Below are 15,146 nucleotides of genomic sequence, written 5' to 3'. Positions count from 1 at the left end.
TGCCTCTCTCCTCTTTTAACCAATCCATACACTGCACTTCCATAGGATTGGGCACAAAGGGTATCGTATCTCCCTTTAGAAATTCCCCTACTTTTCCCCACACCTCTCGCAAACGCACACTCCCAGAAGATGTGGTGAACCATTTCTTCCTGTGTGCAGAACTCTCCAGGGCACCCGCCCATCTCACCAGACCCCATCTATGTAGTACTTCCCTTACTGATAATACCCGTCTCACTATACACCATGCTACTTCCCCATGAACCCCTTTCCATCTTTCATCTGCTATTCCCTTCCACACCTCTCACCTGTTCCCATGTCGAATCCCTCATGTTTGTTAATCCATCTTTACCCCTAATTGTTTTGAAGATCACCCTTGCTTTTTGCAGTCCCTCCAGCCCCCATTTTTCCAAACCCTGTGCTCTTGCGAATGCCGCCAGTCTATCCACGTGCTGTGATGGTTTCTCTGCCCACGTTCCTGTCCATCTTTCTCCAAATATCCCCCATGCCCTCAGAACTCTGCCTCCTCAATACTTTGCAACCTTCCCTGCTATTTCTTCCCCTTTTCATGCCTCCCTTACTAATGCTGCCACCCCATGCCCATATACAAATGTTTCAACCTCTGGAAAACCCCACTGCCCTAATTCCCTTGCTTTATAAATCTCGCTATGTGCTCCCCTTTTTCCCTTTAGTTCCCCAGAAAAACACACACAATTCCCTTTGTATCTGCCTTGCTTGTCTGCACAATGGAGGGTGTACCCACCCCATGAACAGAAGGGTTGGTAATATGACTGATTTGATTTAATTTTAATCTTCCCTGTCTTTTTTGCCAACCCTCTCCCTCCCCATATTCCCAGCACCTTTCTCACCCACCCCACACTTCTCCCCACGTTCTTTCCCCTTCCCATCTTCAACAAAACTTTATCCCTAATATTTTTAACCCTCCCTCCACCACCTGCAACCCATATTATTTCAGACCCTCCCATTTCCCTATTCCCCACATATTGCTTTTCCCTCTACTTAATCTCGCTCTGGCTACCCTTCCATATTCTTCCATGTGCTCCAGAACCCTCCCCACTGACCTCTTACCTCTCACCACAAATGTTACATCATCCATGTACATCAATGCTTTGACTTCTCCTCCCCCTGGTATCTTTATCCCTTTTTAATTAAATCATCCTGTCTATCTAGCTATCTACTGCTTCTATCCTGCATACAAATAGCCCTGGTGACAATGGGCACCCCTGGCTTTACCCCCATCTCTATTTTAATCTTTTCCCCACAAGTGTCCCTTTGACAGCACCCTGCTGAATGCCCCCTGATACATAGGATGGGTGAGAGAAACGTATTTTCTTGGGAACCCCATCCTTTCCAATGCAGTGAACAGGTACCTGTGCCTAACCCTATCATACACCCTTTCCAAAACTAAATTTCCCACCACCATATTCCAATCCCTGTCCCTGACGTGCTCTGTTGTATCCCTCACCACCCAGTGTGTTCTTTGCTGGCTTTCTCCCTTCCACCACACATCTGCTCTTCTCCTATCACCTCTGACAACACCCCCTTCATCCTCTCCATTAACCTTTTCATATACAACGTATAATCCACATTTAGTAATGTGATTGGTCTCCAATTTTTTAAACACCTTTTCTCCCCCTCTTTATACAACAGTACTATTACCCCTTCTGCAAACCCTTTCCCCCTTCCATCATTTCTTTAAACACTTCCTTTTATGTCTGTCCCCAACCACCCCCAAAATTTTTTGTAAAACTCCCCTGGTATCCCATCCACCCCTGGCACTTTATTTGTCTTCATTCCTTTCAGACGCTCTTCTATTTCTTGCACTGTTAGCTCTTTCTCCAAATCTTCCCTTTCCTTTTCCTTCATTTCCTGTATTTTTTCCCCTTCTGCCATCTTTTCTTCCTCTTTCTTCCCTTTTACTATGCAGGTCCTTATAGAAGCTTGTTACTTCTTTTAAAAGATCTGCTTCTGCTCCTTTACGACCTGCCCCCGTTCCGTTACTATTATCTTCATTTCTTTCTTCCCATTCCGAACCCTCTCTGCAAAACATCCGCTCCACTCCTCTCCTTTCTGCACCCACGGTGCCCGCGCCAAAAATATTCTTTCCCTTCCTCTCCGTTCAAACCACTCTTCCACCTTCCTCCATGCCATCCCCAGTTCCTCTTTTACATCTTTTCCTGCTTCTGCTTCCTTTACTAATCCTTGTACTCCTTGCTGCTTCTGTATCAAACTGTGCTTTGTCTGCTTTGCTCTTTCCCCCCCCCCCCTTCCTTCCTAAACCATTCTTTGATCCTTTCCTTCACCATTACCCACCACTCCCACTTTGTTTCAAAATACTTTTTCAATGTTCTCCATCCCTTATATTCTTCCACGAATTCCCTGCATCTCTCTCCATCTTCTAGGTCTTTCAAAATCAATTTCCATACCCGCTTCCCCTCGTCCGATCTCCACTCCTAAGATGTTATGATCCGACATTCCCACTTCCCTTATCGCCTTTTGCACCCTCAATCCTTCTGACATAAACACAAAATCTATCCCTGATCTTCTCCTCCTCCCTGGCCCCATCCTTGTACAGACAGCCTCCCCTTTCCAAATTACCTTTCAGTCCTTCTTCCTGTGCCCATCACCCTAGCAATCTCCCTGTCCCATCCAGTTCTCCCTCATGTTCTTCCCCTACCCTGTCCCCTTTTTCTCTGATGCAGTTGAAATCCCCCACCACAACTCTCTGTCCCCCTCCCCCACAACACACTCCCAGTTTCTTAAACAAGCCCATCCTCTCTCCTGTCACCCCCGGTGCATACATGTTCCAGATGGTGACTGTCTCCCCTTCCCACTCCAGCACCATCTTCTGTACCTGCCCCTACACCAGCACTTGCATGGTTTTAACTCTTAGCAGCACTTGTCCTTCCCCAATCAAAATTCCCACCCCCAGGTTTTGGTCCCCTCCTGCTCCCGCCCACCAGGAAGGTCCCCACTGCCACTGCTTTCTTAACCAGCTCCACTCTCTTCCCCACCCTATCCCACACTCCTGCACACACAGCACTTCTGCTTCTGTTGTTTCTAGTATCTTTTTAATCCTCTCCCATCTGTGCTTCCTCAACAAACTCCTCACCTTCCACAATATTATTCTTCGTGTTTTCCTCATCTCCTTACTCATGGATGCCCTTTCCCTTATGCCCCCTTTCCTGCCCTGCCCTGCCCTTCCACCCAGTGACCCGTCTCCCTCATGCCCGTCATGTGAGCTATGTTAACGATTGCCGCCAGGCTGAAATAACCCTCTGCTCCTTTGCTCCCTTCCCCCTCCCTTCCAGGCTCTGTTCCCCTGCTGCGGGTTCCCCTGGGTGTTTCCTCCCCCCGCCTTGTCTCCCACCCCTTTCCTCTTCATCCTCTTCCCATCCCTGTTTTGTTTTCCCTCTCTTTGGCTTCTCTGTCCCACTCGCTGCCTGCCCCAGCGGGATCCCCTGACTCCCTCTTGAGCAGGACTCGTCACTCTTCGAAGCTGGTTGTGTCCCTGCCTGCTTTCCTCCTTCTTTCCTGCCCTCAGGCTCCCTCTCGACCACGATTTTCAACCGTGGAGGTGGCCAGTCTCTCTAGCTCTTCCAGCATTTCTAACCCCATTGCCAGCTCCAGCCGCTCCCCTGCCTCTTTCCCCACACACAGATGCTTCCCTATGCTCTGAGACCTCATTAGCAGATATCCCTTACTCGTCTGCCTCCATCTCGCCCTCTTGAGCTTCTCTTTCTTTCTCTCTTGGTTTTTTGCCTTGTTCGCATAAGAATACAGGCACTCTCTATGTGTGCCCCTCTTCCCCACATGTGTTACACTTCATCTGTTTCTTGCGCTCGTTTGCCCTGTGTCCCATCTCCCCACATTTGAAACGCCTGGTTTGTGCACAGAAAGCCGCAATGTGCCCTCCTTTCCCACATCTACTGCATAACTGTGGCTGCCCAACATAGTTTGCGTAGCCTGTATGGGGCCCTAGGTAGAAGTTTGATGCTGTGTGTCTTACTCCTCCAAAATTGGGGTCCTCCATTAATATTACTTTTGCTCTCCAGGACCCTGTCCAGATCTTGTGGGTGGAAAGAGTTATGGAAAAATGCCTCACCCTTTGCACTTGGCCCCCAAGCATCTTTCTACATCCTCTCTTTCTAATTCATGGTTAAACGTTCTCAGAAACAGTACTCTCTCCTGTTTCAAACCGCAATCCTTTCCATTTCACTTCTTTTGTAAGTTGCCCTTGTCTCTCCCAGAACTCCTCATTGGCTTTTCTTTCCAAAAAGTTAACCCCCAAACATCAGAATTTTCATGAACAATCCCAATGCTTAAATCTCTAGGATTCAGCCCAATATCTTTAAGCAATAACTTCTCCATAAACTATGTTCTTGTGAGCAGAGTTGCTCCTTCAAAGCCTTCTTTCAGTAAGAATACTTTACTTTATTAACAAAGTATCAAAAACGTATAAAACACAAAGCCCAAACAGAAATCACAAACTATCATGCAATCCATTTTACAAACTCGAGCAGTTTTCCCCTTTTACATCTATTCTAAACATTTCACATCTATTACTGTCGCTTTTCCCCTCCCCCACAAAAAAGAAACTGCTATTAGTGCATTCCCGACCCTTTTTTTCCCCCCTTACTTCTGCTCTTTTAACACTTACACTCACTGTCTATTGCATCTAGAAATACATAGTTCCAACACCTTTATACTCCGAAATCTCCGCTTCATTCCCATTATACATTTCTCCGTTTGCTTCCCCCTCCTCCCTCTTAGTCAACCTCCTCCAATCGATTCCTTTCCATTTCTTTTTATCTTTATTTTTGTAATATCGCAAATCTGCATACATCAACTGACCGCATTCCCTTGATGTAAAATATAAACCCTTCTGCACTAATAAACACCTCCCTTTCCACACCGCACCCGTGTACATGACAACAGAACTCTTCTCCCACTCCTTCTCCCTGTGACTTAGCAACCCAGACATTGCACCTTCAAAAGGAACACACTCTCTTTTTCCCCCCCCCAGCTGCTTTACAAAACCTATCTACTTGCTGCGACACCCTCTGTGCAAACTGGCACTCCCACACCACGTGATCTATCACTTCTACCCCTGTGCATATTTTCCTCGGGCACTTCGCCTAGCGAATTAAGCCTCATCTCCTTTGCTCTGGCCTTACTGGTAGCATCTTCCTCAACACCCGCCATGCAAAATCTTCGTGCTCTCCTGTCCACACCCTCCCCACCTGTGCCCATGACAACTCCCCAATATCCGTCATCCCGTCCTTTCCCCTGCTCTCCCTCAACATCCCCTTTGCCCTCAAAAAGTTCCACCCCGTACATACCACCTCGCAGGGCTTTTCTGCCCACAAACCCGTCCACTGTCCTGCCCTGCCCCCTGTGTAATCCCAACCTCCTCAGATACCTCCCTGCCCAATACTGACAACCCCCCCCACTTTCCCTCCCCTCCTCCATCCTTGCCACCCGCACCACTGTCTTCCAAAAATGACCATAAACAAAAGCCTCTCTAACTCTGGTAACCCCCACCCTCCCAACTCTCTTCTTTCTTTATACAACTCCTTTCTCACCACCCTCTGTCTCTCCTCCCCCCCAAAAATAAACACACTTCCATCTGTACCCGCCTTACCTGTAACCAGGCTGGCGGGTACACTACTGCTACAAACAACACTGTTAGCAGTAACACTTGCTTTGCCACCCTGACCTTCCCCCCCCATAGCCCTAATCCTCTCTTCACCCTCCCTCTGACCTCCTCCCACACCTGTTCCCCTTTCCCCTCCACATCCACGTGCACCCCTAAAACTTTTATCCCCCCTGCTCTACCTTCTGCCCTTCATCCCCCAAACCTCTCCACTCCCCTACTGCTAACATTTTCCTCTTCCGCTATTTACCTGGGATCCCGCTGCCTCCCCATGCTCCCTAATCCTGTCTAATACCCGCCTCACCGATCCCTCATCCCAAGCCACAAATGTGACGTCGTCCATATACAATGTCACCCTTAGCTCCCCTCCCCCTGGCACCGCTATCCCCCTCACCCTTTTCTCCCTTCTAACCCACTGTGCCAGCAGCTCCATCCCACAGACAAACAACCCTGGAGACAAGGGGCACCCCTGATGCACCCCTCTCTCTATCCTAAAGTCTTCCCCCAAAAACCCCTTCAACACCCTACTCCGTGTCCTCCCATACAGTGCTCTTGCCCACCCTACAAACTTCCCTGGAAACCCCGTTCTTTCCAAAACTCCAAACACAAAACTGTGCGCCACACTGTCATGCATTTTCCAAATCCGTGCTCCCCATTACCACCCCCTTTCCCCCACACACATTTTAACATGTCCCGCAACACCCGTTCCAGCGAGCCGCTGAGGAAGGTGGTCAAGTCACGTCCGGTGGGCTGCCTCCCAATCCTCTTGTGGGCGGTCTCCTCCAGGGTGCTGGCAGCGATGGTACGTACCATGGGGTCTCCCATGCTGGGTATGTTGGCACCTCCCTGCCAGTAGGGGATGTGCAGGACCTCATTGCTGGCCCTTAGTGGCAGGTGCAGCCACCGCTTGAGTAGCGGCCGGATCTTGGCGTCCGCCTTCTTGAAGGGGGTCTTGGGGACCGCTGAGCCTCTCAGGTTGAACTCGACGTGGGGGATGTGGAAGGTTTTCACCGCGTCTATCTTCTGCCAGGGGGCCAGCAGGCTCAAGTCCAGCTTGTGGGCATCCTGCATGATCCCTTTGATGGCCTCTTCTGGCATCTGCTTGGCCTGGTGGCCGGTGGGCATCCCCAGGTGGCAGTAAGCCTCGCTGTTGCGCAGGTGCCTCATTGCCTGGCCCTGGATCATGAGGGTGCAGTCCAGGACGCAGCTTTTCTGCTGGCCATCAGTGTGCAGAGAGGAGCATGTGGCAACACTGAAGCGCGGGTCCATCCACCTGGCTGCCTCAGATGTCGTGTCCGGCATCTGCTGCAGCTGGGTGGCATCAGGGGCGAGGAGAACGATGTCCTCAGTGTAGGCCAGGATGCTCAACTTCTGGCTGTACAGGTGGAGCCTGCTGGGGCTGCCTACCATGGCTCGAAGGAGTAGTTCCATGGCTAAGCTGAAGATGATGGGGCTGAGGGGGCATCCCTGTCTCATCCCCATCCGGGGGGCGGTCTCTACAGTCTCTCCATCAGTGGCGCGGACAGTCATGGTGTATCCATGGTAGAGCTCTCACCCCAGGTGGATGAGGCCGTCTGGTAGGCCCAGCTCATGGAGGGTGCCAAAGTTGTAGTGTTGGGGCATGGAGCCAAAGACATTGGAGATGTCCAGACATGCCACTGTGCACTGGTTCCTGGTCCTCCAGGCCTTGCCTAAAGCTACCTGGAGGGTGAAGTTATGTTTGTAGCAGCCCTCCATTGACATGAAGCCCTTCTACCTCCAACTGCTGGCCCCACCAGTCACTGCCCAGTCTGTGAAGCAGGCCACCAGGCAGCTGGCGTACAGCTTGGTGATGGTGGAGCACAGGGCCATGGGTTTCCAGTTGTCCAGGTCAGTCAGGTCTCCCCTACTGTGGATGAAGACCATGATATCCCTGTTCTAGGTGGTGGGTGTGTGCCAGAATTCTCTGCACCTGTTAAAAAAAAATAGAAAGAACAAGGCAGCCTGAGTCATGTTTTTTGGGAAGACTATACTTGATACTGTCCCTGCCAGGGGCAGTGTCCCTGGTCCTCTTGAGGTGGGTTTCCACTTCAAGGACACCTTCTTCATGCCACAGGAACCTTTCTGCTGGGGGGCCAGTGGTCAATGCTCCAGCAGTTGCAGGGCGTGGGGCAGCGGCTTCTGCTGGGGGGTTGAAGACCCTGCTGAAATAATTAAACAGTTTCCTGGGGGACTGGGCAGAAAGCTGAGGATCCCTCCAGGATTGCTCTCACTGCCTTGGGACAGTTGGCCTAGTACAGCTTCTGGATCTGGGAGGCTGCCACTGGGTCATAGGGCTGGCACCTGGGTCGCATCTGTGGCTGTGGTCTGTAGTTTTGTTGTTGTTGCCCCTGCAGGGTCGGCCAGGCCAAGCACCCGCTGAGAGCTCCTCTGTGAAGTGGGCCGCCTAGGCCTTGAAAATGGGGGTCTGGGAGAGCTCCACCAGCCAGAGGGTTTACCATGAGGTGGGCATCCTTTGCTGATGGGTGGGCTCTACACCTGGAGATCCTGGCATGCTCAGGAGCTGGGAGGATCCCAGTGGCTTTTCCTCCAGATGGCCCTGGGATCCTCAGCAGATCAGGGGCATTGGGTGGCCCCAGGTGTCAAGGAGGAGGGCCGTGTGGTTGGGGCATTGCGTCCAGTCAGGGACCCCTGGCCATAGACCTGCGTCATGTTATTGTTGGGACAGATCTCTCCACTGGGGGCCCCGGAGTTCTGGTCCAGTGGGGTTGTCAGTGGGGTGGCCAGTCTGGGTCTTCGCACCATGGCCTGGGTCTGACAGGCCGGGGCAATGGACCTCGCCAGCATGCCGGGTCTCCTCTTGGCTCCATGGCCTCTGCATCCTTTCTGGTGGTTCTTCAAGAGCTTCAGTGCCGCAGAGGGCATAATAGAATGCTAGGTGCAGCTGGTGGAAGTGCCATACCTGCTTGTGCAGGTCACTGTGTGACCTGTATTGTCTTGGTGGATGGCAGGTTGGGCATAGCAGCTTTGCAGGGAGGGAAAGGGAAGGAACGTGAGCACTGCCACGTCTGCACTTTTGCCTGGGTCATCCATCGGAGAGTCCGGTGGCAGGAGGTCCAGAGCTTCCCCCACCAGGGTGGGGAGGCCCTCAGTGGGGGGGTGGTCTTTAGGACCACAGTGGTCTAGGGGCCATTGCCACTTAGGGCCTGCTGTCATGGCTGAGGGGCTGTGGTGGTCCAGAGGGATCTGCCATCACTCAGGGTGCTCCACTGTCATCTGGGGGGCTTTGGGATCTGGGGTCCTCTGCCTGGAGGTGGCTCTTGTCAGCCAGGATTCCTGGCTCTAAGAGTCGCTCTTCCTCCCGGAGTCTGCTGCTGGCTGGGGGTCCACCACCACCTGTCAGGGGCTCGACATTGCAGGGGGTGCGTTGGGGTTCATTGCCAACTCGCGTTCACTGGCTCACCCCCATGTGAGGGTCCTCCATACCCCTTAGTCGGTGGTCTGTCCCAGCTGGGGGTCTCCTGATGTGCCTCAAGTGTACTTGTCAGTGGATCAGGGCCTCCTAGGGTCCTGGGGGTGTTTATCCATGTTCTGTCCTCAAAGTACAGGCGTTCACCTACTCTGACCAAGGGGCGATGCCAGGTCTCTGGCTACTAGCCCAAGTCAGGGTTTTCGCATAATCTGTTCTGGTGAACCGTAAGACCCTTCAGCTACTCACCTGAGCAGTGCTGTCGCTTGTGCAACCAGCACTCTTTCGGATGTCTTGGTGGCACCGCCTTCCCTAGCCCGTCAGCACTGACAAGAACCCACACTGCACCAGAGGAAAGAAAAACAAGCTGCTAGTTGACTCACTCTTTTTTTTTTTTTTTTTTACGGCTGTTGTTATGGCAGTCTGCTGGACTGGGTTGGTGCTGGTCCTGGAGGAGATGCAATACCAGGCCCGGTGCGGGGAAAGAAGAAGTGGTTCTTGGTCTTTCCAGCAATTTTTAAGCTGGTGAGAATGGATATTTTTCTTCTTTGTGTTAGTAATGCATAAAACACCCCAACAAAACCATAAAATGCAGAAAACACTAACTACATGAGAATCCATTTCTTCTCCACAACTAACTTTTACGCTATCCTCTACCTAGCCATCTCATCGAGCCTTTAACCAGAGAAACGGTAACCTAACTCGAAAGTGATAGCATGAGAAGCCCACTCTCCTTGTTTTAAAAAAAACAAAACAAAAAACCCCAATTTAGACATGTTCAGGCTTCTCTTTACATGTCTTTTCCCTCCTATTAAAACACTTCTCCTTCCCCTCTGACCCCCCACCATACATTCTTTACCCCACCCCAGTGGGATAAAACTACCCCTTCCAACTCACCATTTCCCAATCCCTGCCCTCCTATATACCCCTTCATTTCATGGTATGCCAACTGCAAACATTCCTGGACAGTGTAAAATAAACCCCTCAAAACTAATAGCCACCTCACCTTCCAAATTGCCACCCGAATCCCCATGAAGAACACCCTCTGTTCACATTCTTTCTCCCCTTTCACCACCAATCCATACATAACCTTCTTGTATGACACTCCTCTCCCCCATCCACTCCCCCACAAAAATGTCCCAACTCTTCCCCACACCTTTTGGGTGCACAAACTTTCCCAGAAAATATGGTGTGCCATCTCCTCTTGATTACATAATTCCCTTGGGCATTTCCCTGACCTCACCAAACCCCACCTATATTGAATTTCCCTCCCCATCAATAACCTCCTCAGAAACTCAAACTCCCTGTGTTCTGCCTTCCATCTTTTATCTATACCCCCTTTCCACACTTCTCATACCTGCTCCCGTGATAAGTCTCCCCTATCTATTAAACCACCCCTTCCCCCAATTAGCTTAAATATATTCTTTGGCCCTTGTATCCCACCTGCCCCCAAAACTTCCAATCCCTTCTCTTCTAACAAAGGCCCCCAACCGTGCATAATGGAGCGATGGCTTTTCAGATCACAACTCCATCCACCAGGTCCCAAAAACCCCTAGCTTCCTCAACGCTCTCCACCCCATGAATATTTACAAAATTTCCCTGCCAATCCCTTTTCTCCTTGCCCCCCTCTCCCCATGGCTGCCACTGTGTGTCCATAAATGAAAACCTCCACTTTGGGGAAAGTTCTACCCCCACGATTCCTTCACCTTATATAATTCTCCCCTTCCATCATGCTGGTTCTTTCCTCTCTAGAAGAAAATGCAGAACTCAGTCTGAATTTTCCTTGCCTGAAGCCAGGATGGTGGATACACCATCCCTGTAAATAATATCACTGGTAGTAAAGCCTCTTTAACAACTCTACCCTCCCTCCCAGGGAAAGCCCCCTTGTTCCCCATAACTGCAATACCTGCTTCACCTTTGACCCTATCTCTTCCCATGCCCTTTCTCCTGTGCCGGTCAAGTCAAATGTCACCCCTAGCACTTCCAAATTCTCCTTTACCACTTGAAACCCATACCCCTCAAGCCCCTCCAATTGCCCACAAAATACTCTTCCCCTCGTTCACTTCAGCTCCAGATGCTTCCCCATATTCCTCAGTGTTCCCCAAAACTTTTCCCAATGACAGTCTATCCCTGACTAGTATTGTAATATCATCCATAGAGAGTAAGCACCGTGCTTCCCCCCCCCACCATGGAGTCTGTACCCCGTGAATGCCCTTATCCCCCCAAATCCTGCATGCCAGTGTCTCTATGCCACACACACACAAGATCAAAGACAAGGGGAACCCTTGTCTGGCCTCTGATCCAATTTGAAAATGACCTCCAAAAAAATCCTTTACCAGAACCCTACTAAAGGCCCCACCCAGCATATACTGCCGGTATCCATCCCACAAACTGTTGTAAAACCCATCCCCTCTAAAACCCTAAACAAAAACCCATGATTCACCCTATCATATGCCTTTTCTAAATCTAAATTCCCCACCACCAAATTCCATTTCCTTACCCTCCCATGTCCGAACACATCCCTCAAAACTCAGTGCATCTGTACGATTTTCCTTCCCTCTACCACACACGACTCGTGTTCCCCAACCACCTGCTTTAAAACCTCAGCCATCCATGCTGCCAGTATTTATGTGTGTAGCTTGTAGTCTACATTCAAGAGTGTGGTAGGTCTCCAATTTTGTAACTTTTTTTTCTCTATCCCCTTTCTTGTATAGTAGAATCACCACCCTTCTGCAAAACTATCTCCCGCCCACCCCGTTCCATGAATTCCTGAAAACCCCAACTAAGTCTTACCCACCCAGTCCCAGAATTTGACACACAATTCTTTAGGGAGCCCTCCCTTTTTAACTTTTTCTGTTCTCTCCCATCCTTTGCATTCATAGTTTCCCCTTGCCCCGAGGGTATTTCCAAATGCTCTTCTGTTTGTTTCTTTTTCCCACCCCCTTCTTCCTCCATGTTCTCCTGGCAGCCATCTTTGTTCCCCCATCCTCCATTTTGTTTCTCTCCATCTCCAAGCTTTCTTCTGATAGTTGTGGGAGAAGAAAGCTTGTTGGAACAAGTTCAATCCCCAATGCCATTTCTAACACATCCCCCTCCCCCCCATCTTGTTCTTCCTCCCCCTCTGTCTCCATTTCCCCCATGCTCCCCTCCATAACTCAGCACATCTTCCCCTCTTTTTCCGTACCCTTCTCCTCCCTTTCTTCTTGTGGTCTCACTTTCTTCACATAGGAAAAGTGGCACTTTTTCTGTATGTGCCCCTCTTCCACACATGCCGCACAAGTGACTTTCCTCATGCTCACAGCCCCTGCTCTGCTTCTTTTCCCCGCAGCAAAGATAAATCGTGTGCTGGGAAAAAGCTGCTATATGCCCTGCCCTCCCCTCGCACATTTGCTACGAACCTTCATCTGTCCAAAGTAATGTAAATAACCCCTTTGCGGACCTATTTGGATTGCAGAGGGCTGGGGGGCAGGGGCTGCGGGTGGGAATGGAGAGGTGCTGGGCGGGAGGCCCCACTGGTGTCTGGGCTGTTGGGACACGCTCAGGCCAACACCGCCTGGCCGTGGGTGGTGCTGTGGGGCCCGGGGCCAAGCGCAGGGCAGTGTGGTGGGGCTGGGGGGCAGTGGGGGAGCCGTGTCCCCTGTGGGTGCCGTGGGGGAGGGGAGTCGGTGCTGTGGGGACAGTAGAGGCACCTAAGGGCAGGGACCTGGGCCGCGATCTGCCTGCCACGAACCTGTGCTGGTTTCCCCTCAGCATAATTTGTCCTGCCGGGCTCTCGCATATGTGAGCCTTGATAATTTTTTCAAAGACTTTGCCAGGGATGGAGGTGAGACTGACTGGCCTATAGTTGCCCGGGTCCTCCTTCCTCCCCTTCTTGAAAATGGGGACCGCATTGGCCCTTTTCCAGTCCTCCGGGACTTGGCCCGTGTGCCACGAGCGTTCAAATATTCCCGCCAGTGGCTGTGCAATGATGTCGGCCAGTGCCTTCAGCACCCTCGGATTGATCTCATCCGGGCCTGCCGACTTAAAGGCATCCAGTTGTTCCAAGTGACTCTGCACCATCTCAGGGTCTACGCATGGCAGTCTGGCGCCTTGCTGCTGCCTCTCTACAACCCCAGTGAGAGACTTGTCGTGCCCCTCGCTTAGGAACACTGAGGCAAAGAACTGGTTGAGGAGTTCAGCCTTGTCCCCCTTGTCTGTCACCAATTGCTTCTGCCCATTTAGCAGGGGTCCTATTCCTCCCTGGGCCTTCCTTTTACTCCCTATATATCTAAAGAAGAATGTCTTGTCCTTTACTTGGGATGCCATCCTCAGCTCCATGGTATCTTTGGCCCATCTAACTGCCTCCCTACAAGCACGAGCAGAGGAGGTATATTTGTCTTTGGTGATCTCTCCCTGTTTCCACTTTTTATGTGCTCCCCTTTTGGCCCTTAGGCTGCCCTGGATTTCTGCGGTCAGCCAAGGAAGCCTCCTGGCCCCTTTCCCTCTTTTACCCCGCATGGTGATCGTCTCGCTTTGTGCCCGAAGGACCGTTTCCTTAAGGCACAGCCACCCTTCTTGGGCTCCCATCATTTCAGAACTACTCTGCAGTGCGTCCTTGACTAATCGCCTGAGTTCACTTAAATCAACTTTCCTAAAGTCTAGTACTTTCACTCTACTAGTTACCTTACCCACTCGACGTCTTATGGTGAATTCTGTTATTAGGTGATCACTGTCCCCCAGATGGCTACCAATCTGTAGGTCCCCTACCGTATCATCCCCTGTTGCCAATACCAGATCCAGTATGGCGTTCCCCCTAGTGGGACCATGTACCTCCTGTGTCAGGTGGAGGTCCTGTACACAGGTTAGAAACCTGCGTGAGTGGTGGGACTTTGCCGTCTGTGTCTCCCAGCAGATGTCTGGGTAGTTTAGGTCCCCCATGACTACCGCCTCTTTAGCTTTTATGGTCTCTGTGAGCTGCCTCAGGAGCCCCGCATCTATTTCTTCCCCTTGATGTGGGGGTCTGTAGCAGACCCCTACCGCCAAATCCCTTTCTCCTTGCCCCCCATGTAGCCTAACCCACAATCCTTCTACTTCCTCATCCTTGGATTCCGTCTTGATGAGGGTTGACGTATATTGCTCATTGACATAGAGCGCAACCCCTCCCCCCTTTTTCCCCACCCTGTCCTTTCTGTACAATCTATAACCCTCAATATGTACCGCCCAGTCGTGGGACGAATCCCACCAGGTTTCCGTTTCCCCTACTAAGTCATAGGTGTTTTGTGTAAGCAGGAGCGCTAGTTCATCCTGCTTGTTTCCCATGCTCCTAGCATTAGTATGTAGGCACTTGAGCCCTGCGACAGGTGCCTTTGCTGCCCCCCCGCTCCGAGTCCCAAGGGGCCCCTTATTTCTTACCTTCTCGTTGCTTACCTGTGCCGTAGTGCTGGCCGCCCCACGGCTTGCAGGTTCCCAATGTTCTCTTTCTTCAGGCTGGGCTGTCCTTGTGGGTGCCACATGGTTTGGTGGTCCACAGCTTCCCCCGCCCTCATCTTCCCCTCCCCCCGGCAAGCCTAGTTTAAAGCCCGCCGGAGGAGATCCGCCAACCTAGAAGAAAACACATGCTTACCTTTGGGGGACAGGTGAAGCCTGTCAGCACACATCTGGGCCTTTAGTGCCAAGACATTGTCCAGCAGGCACCACTTCAGATCCCACTGATCCCGGCACTGCTCCCGAGGGGCCAGGACTGGGGTGAGCCCGGCCACCTGGTGCTCAGCCCTGCGGCCAGAGCTCAAGCTCCCCTTACTTCTCACCATCTCTTCTCCTCCTCTTGGCAGGGACATGCACGGTGGGGAGGAGCTGCTTTTGTGGGGAGCAGAAATGCACCAGGGTGGAGCAGTGGGTGAAAGAGCACAGGGAAGAAGACCCTGGCACCATGGGGGTGCGGTGATATGAAGAGACTGAAAGAAGGCAAGTGCTAGATGGGGAGAAGAACAGAGAAAAAGACCCCCCCTCCCCCCCCCCCCACACACACACACGTGAGGTTTCTAG

The sequence above is a fragment of the Alligator mississippiensis genome, chromosome 1 (assembly GCF_030867095.1).
Source record: "Alligator mississippiensis isolate rAllMis1 chromosome 1, rAllMis1, whole genome shotgun sequence".
NCBI classification, from domain to species: domain Eukaryota; kingdom Metazoa; phylum Chordata; order Crocodylia; family Alligatoridae; genus Alligator; species Alligator mississippiensis.
The sequence above is the reverse complement of the archived record's forward strand: the minus strand, read 5'-3'. Positions refer to the sequence as shown.